Source organism: Planococcus citri, chromosome 5, assembly GCF_950023065.1.
Source record: "Planococcus citri chromosome 5, ihPlaCitr1.1, whole genome shotgun sequence".
Classification (NCBI taxonomy): domain Eukaryota; kingdom Metazoa; phylum Arthropoda; class Insecta; order Hemiptera; family Pseudococcidae; genus Planococcus; species Planococcus citri.
The window spans coordinates 59,167,818-59,174,458 of NC_088681.1; the positions used below are offsets into that span (position 1 = coordinate 59,167,818).

General features: G+C 37.4%; 1 long non-coding RNA gene across 1 annotated transcript; it reads right to left on the reverse strand.

Moving 5' to 3' along the window:
• Positions 1-2,456: 2,456 nt before the first annotated feature.
• On the reverse strand, positions 2,457-6,047 carry LOC135847649 (uncharacterized). The gene is made up of 4 exons (XR_010559210.1): positions 4,639-6,047; positions 4,430-4,553; positions 4,241-4,353; positions 2,457-4,152 (listed from the first exon to the last, which is right to left on the reverse strand). It is a non-coding gene; the product is annotated as an uncharacterized LOC135847649 (long non-coding RNA).
• Between the last annotated feature and the right edge of the window lie 594 nt (positions 6,048-6,641).

Below are 6,641 nucleotides of genomic sequence, written 5' to 3' on the forward strand. Positions count from 1 at the left end.
ACCTAGACATAGAAAATCAAGATGTAGTTAAAAATTACCGCACCATCGATTCGTACTTAATGCATAGTAGTGATCAACAATATAAACGACTTATCATCGACGAAGCCATGTTGGTACATTTCGGTGAAATTATTTTAGCTATTGCAAAATCAAAAGTAAAAGAAGTGATACTCATCGGAGATGGACATCAAATCCAGTACATAAACAGATCGCCATTACGTGATACGTTATACCAAAATGTACATCAACAATTAATTGATAAAATTGAATACTTAACTGTATCACATCGTTGCACGTTAACTACCTGTGCAGTATTATCCGATATGTATGACAGAGGGATGACTACCACGTCAAAAGTACATTCTGAAATGTCACTGCACGATTTCGTAAACCTCGACCAATTACCGCGAATAGCAGGAGCTCAGTACTTAGTGTACACACAGCAGGAGAAAGCTGCGCTGGAAAAAGAAAAGTTTTGCGTGAACACAATTCACGAGTTTCAAGGCAAACAAAATGATCATATAATAGTAGTAAGACTGCAGAAAGAACACTTGTCGATCTATGATAGCTTGCCCCATGCAATAGTAGCACTCAGTAGACATACAACCAAATTTGATTATTACACCGTGAACAAGAAAGATCTACTATCTTCATTCGTTTATCGAGCCTATCAACTATTTTTACGAGATTACTTGAGTGCGAGAGAATACCCTGGGGCAAATGGGTTAGAGAAAGTTATCAATCAGATGGAAGATTATGCTACCTGCACAATCAACCAAATATTCACGAACAGTCCTTATTACGAACCTGATTTAATAAAAAATTCAACTCTGAGCAACGATGAAACTCCTTCGGTAGTTTCCCAATTAATACAGCGACGGATGATGCCACAAACGTGCGTAGTCAATCTCCAAATTGGTGAAACGGACTTCCCAACCCAACTTGACACTGGGGCAGTCCTTAACGTTATATCTGAAGAAACAGCGTTAAGATTGATACGAGAACATTCCAGCGAGCTTGACTTTTTAGAATTACACAAACCAGTTCAATGCATGATGGCGAACAAACAAGTAGTAACCACCTCGGAATATATAATCGTACCTAAAATGAAATTTGGAAAACATCATTTAAAAATACCATTTTATATAATCAAGGAATGCAACCAAGTATGTTTGATTGGGTCACAAACCATGATACAACTTGGAATAGTAGCCAAAATGAGAGACCAGATAGCCGAGTGTCAACCTACCCCCGAACACGACATCGAAAGTATCCCAATTTTACAATTCCACGAATATGCAGACAAACTTGCAATTAACAACATTACGATGGGATCGCAATATGTCGACGAAATGTATGCCATTTTGAACCGAGCCGACACCGCTCGCAGATTCTACTCTTTACCCGATGGCGTTAAAGATACTGGACCTGAAACATTTATTAAGAAATTAAAAGCTGACTTAGACGAAGCAGTATCAGAACAACGATTAACTCAACAACAAGCTGATTACGCCTACAATATCCTATCACCTTACAAAGACATTTTTAGCAAATTCCCAGGTCGTTATAAAGGAAAGAAATCTAAATTGGTGTTCAATATTCCGCAAAACAAGATAGTTTATCGAAGTGGTAAATACAATCCATCTAAAAAGATGATGGAAGCCATCAAGAAAGAAATCCAAATCATGCTTGCAACAAACGTAATTGAACCATCCAATTCTAAATTTATTAATCCTATCGTAATTAACATCAAGAAAAATGGTGACATGCGAATATGTCTAAATCCTGTGGACCTAAACCCAATTCTAGAAGAAGATTACAACGAAGCTGGATTACTAGATAGGATACTCACAGAATACCCAGAAGTCAAGTTTTTCAGTTCGTTAGATTTCGTTGCTGGTTTCTGGCAAATCGTGCTCGAAGAATCTTTTCGTAAATATTGCGCTTTCCAAATCGATGGGCGTGTCTACCAATTCATACGTTTACCGTATGGACTTAAAATATCTTCAGCATATTTCGTAAAACTCATAAACCACGTAATACCAGACAAAGAGGGACTAACCAAGTACGTCGACGATATTTTACTCCGATGTAAAACTTTCGAAGAAATGTTATCGTTACTAGAAGACACATTCAAAAAATTAAGAGCGAATGGACTGAAGTTGAACGCAACTAAATCGACATTTTTCCGTAAACAAATCGACCATCTAGGTTTTGATTTAGAAGCTGGCATTATCAAGAAAGAATCGAAGAAAATTGCCAAATTTATGGAGTACATCGAAAAGCATACTAATAAGAAAACCGGTAAGTTTGAATTAAAGAATGCCACAGAAGTGCTTGAATTAATAGGGTTAACCGGACTCTATAGGCGATTTATCCCCTGCTATCAGCAGATCCTACGTAATTTGTATAAGTTAACGGAAAAAGGCGTAACATTTCACTGGGGTAAGGAGCAGGAAGAAGCTTTTGAATTACTTAAAGAAAAATACACGGAAAATTTTGCTCTAAAATCCCCCCGAAACGGAATTGATCTATGGCTCGATACCTATACTTCACCTGATGCTATGAATGCAGTTTTATACCAAACATTCGAAGGTCAAGACGAAATAGTAATGTTTTCTAGTTTTTCATTCAAAGAACACCAGAAGTCATATACTCTCATAGAACGAGAAATGTACAATCTTGCAAAAACAATCAAAAAGTTGCAGCTTTGGCTACATGGAAGGACCATCCATGTTAGAAGTGATTTGAAATCAATTGTTTCACAATTCGAGGTCATAGCCGAAGTACACCGGAAAGCTGCTATATGGATCACTCAACTCAATTGTTACAACTTGATATATGATTTGCGAAAAAAGCATAAACGGTGGTTTGGAATTCAAGCTCCTGAATTGACTTTGAACAGCATCAACGTTATCAATTTCGTAACACAAGTAGACACACATCAAGAAAAAATCGTTGACAAACTGCTCAGCAGTTTAGACAAAATCGATGTTATGCAGAAGAGAGATCCGAATTGCATGAAAATTACACGTAAGTTAAGAACACCCGGCTCAGAACTCACAAAAAGAGAACGTCTTGCAAAAGAACAATTAGCTAAAAGATACGAGATACACGAAATCAATGGTAGAGAATTCCTAATGTTCAGATATAAGGATGACTCAATCGTACCTGTCCTTCCCGATGAACTATTCGCAGACACGATGATGTATATACATGATATTTTTGGACATGTTGGTGCCAACAAGTTGACCCAAATTTTCCGAAGATTTTATTATTCATCAAATTCAAAACATTATGCTCGATACCTGACCAGTGCCTGCCTAGCATGTAAATCAAACAAATCCTATGGAATAAAGAAACCGGTAGAATTTTCATTTGTAGAAGCACATTGCCTAGCTGACGTATTATCTGTAGATATCCTAGGACCGATTGCAAACAGTTCAAATGAACCTAAATACCTCTTAGTAGCAAAAGATATTTTCTCCGGAAAAATTTGGTTACAGCTTATGTTAGACATAAAACAAGAAACAGTCGCAGACTGCATGTTAAACATAATCAATAACATCAAGGATTTAGGGTACAAAATCAGAAAAATCAATACAGACAATGCTGTTCAATTTCGTAATTCACTTTGGAATCAAACCCTTACAAAACAAAAAATCACCGTAGGTAATTCAACACCCTATAACCCACAGTCCAACCCAGTTGAACGATCAATGAGAATGATCGGAGAACGCTTACGACTAAAAATCAATTTTGACTGTAGAGGAGCGTATTCCCATGAAGGATGGCATCACTACACTAAAGAAGTCGAAGACGAAATCAACAATTGCCCTAACGAAGTCGGCATTCTACCTAATGACCTTTGGGAAATTAATGATTTTGTTTTGAACCTACCTATCGACCGAGTCCCGATTAATGCTCACTATGAGCTAAAGGAATTACGTAAAACTGCTAGAAACAAACAAGTACCATCTATCACGATAGAAGAACTTAAATCTACGAAATTAGATATGTTAAACGACGTCTATACAGCATCCGATGGTCACGTATGGGTTTGGGTAGATGGAGCTTGTGCAAACAACGGTGACGAAGATGCAATTGCTGGTATCGGAATCTGTTGGCATCCGGAAGGATCGAAGAACATTTCTGAAAGAATCAACCACCCAAATTACACGAATACTAACAATTTAGCAGAGATCATGGCACTTAAAATTGCTATGGAAACTATGATTACCCATGGAGTTACGAAACTAATGATTTTCACGGATTCTCAATATGTCACGTTAGCCATCAACTCTGAATGTGATCGATGGGTAGAAAACAAATGGAAAAATAATTCCGGAAAACCTGTACATCACAAAGAGATCTTCGAAGAAGTAATTAAATTGAAACAACAGTTTGATGAATTCCATTTATGTCATACCTATGCTCGAAAAACTGATTACGGAAACTTCACTGCGGATCAACTTGCAAGAAAGGCTGTATATACGGAAGAAGTTGACACGGCTCGAATAGACCTAATGTCATACCACCAGGCATTAATCCATCTGAATAAAGAAAAAAGAGCGATTAAACATCAAAACGATGAACAGAAGTTCAATGAGAAAAGAGGTGATCTACGTTTACACAAACCTGGTGAACTGGTGATGATTACGAATCATCGTCAATCATCAGCAGATAAACTTGCTTCCGCTAAACTTTATGTCAAACAGAATGGGCCATATGCGATTGTGAAGAGGGCAGGCAGAAATTGTTACGAAATACAAAATCTGAAAGAAAAGAAAGACAGAACACTCATTAGCGTAAGACAAATAGTAACTTACCTCACGTTACATCAACTTGAGGCATTTAGAAAGGAGCCTAAACTCCGATCGAAATTTGATAAACGCTCTTTACATCAAAAAATTCTTGCATTCTGGAAACATAAAGATTTACTCGAAAATTTCGTAAATGAAGAATATGATAAAAAAGTGGCTAATAAAAAGAGACGTAAACATTCCGAATACGATAAAATCAGAAGAAAATTGAAAACTTCATTGTCAACTAATGAACAAAAAGATTTCGAAACTACCCTGGAAAAAACGATTCCGGATGTAAAAGAACGTGAATCAGTTAAACGAGAAGCAGAACAACGTTATAACCTGCGTAAACGCAATTCAGCGATAAATTATGACGAAGATAACGCCATTATCAGAATTAATCCACGTTTAACAAAGAAAAAACTGACAATGAATTCTATAATACTGGAAATATTGAGTGAAACGCAGCGTGAAACGTTCACTAAATCATTTGAAACTGAATGGAATTACGTACCAACACACACAGAGTGGGCAATTAGACATTATCGTCGATTCCGCGGAAAAGAAACTGCCGTATAATTCAGCAACGTAATAATTTCGTTTTCGCAAAAGTTATCCAGTGAATATAGTGTACATTCCGTAAAATATTCGCAAGCAAGTCAACGTCAAACGCTACAAGGCAAAATTTCGTTAAACATCTCGTACGAACGTAAAGAAGGTAAGAAACACTTATTCAGATAAGTCAATCGAATTCACACCACATGGAGTAACACATGATGATATTTTCTCAATAGATAATCCAAAATGAACGTATATGAACCATCAAGCTACTTTGCCGTTCCAGCCTGCTCTATCTGTTTAAAGAGTTACATGGAAAACACACCGGTGATTAAAGCTTACACATGCGGACACACCGCTCATCGAAGCTGCGTAGAAGAAACTTACGGAAACCTTGAACGCGATGCCTTAGTGGTCTACCATTGCGTAAAACAAGACTGCACAGGAACGCTACTTCTGGCTCAAAATTACGTAGAAGTAAAATTTGTGTACGCAGACCTTCTATTACGCGGATCCAGAGCTAATTATATAGGGCAGATTGCTCGCTTACACCGACAATTAGCAGACATGGAAAATACGAACCACCAGTTACGAACAACCAACCGTAACCTAACAGAAGAATGCAACGATTTAAGATCCGAATTAAACTTGAAAAATCGAGAAACCATTCCACAGCTTCGAAAAGAAATCGAAAAACTCACCATTGAATTGCGAAAGAATTCCGTTATCGAAACATTTACTCATCACCGGTCCATCCCGAAATGCGACATTATTGCAATCCTACGTAAGAAAACAGGACTTCCTGAAGTCATGGTAGAACTATTGAATGGATTAATTGCGAAAAACATCCATTTATGCCAAGACATAGAAGACCACCTGAAAACAGATGAAATATACGTTAGAGAGAATTTCCAGACCAGCTTAACTCGATACACTTGTACCAACGGCAAAGCAAGAGGAATAGATACATACTTCTTGAACGGTGTCCTCATACTCGGTGATGCAGCTAGTCATGATCTAGTATATCGATCACTGGATTCATACAATGCTGCCCAATCTTATTGGGAAAATAATGAACTTTCTCAATACAGAATGACAATCAACTCGTTCCTAATGAATTTGAATATCTTCGTAAAGACACTTCCATCGACCGTACTGTTGTCATTTGGTGAATTCGATCTCACCGAAAACCAAACCGAAGATCAAACGCTTGCAAACATTAAAAGAGCAATTGACCATTTAGAATACCGTGGCGTACAGAAAGTATACCTTATGCCA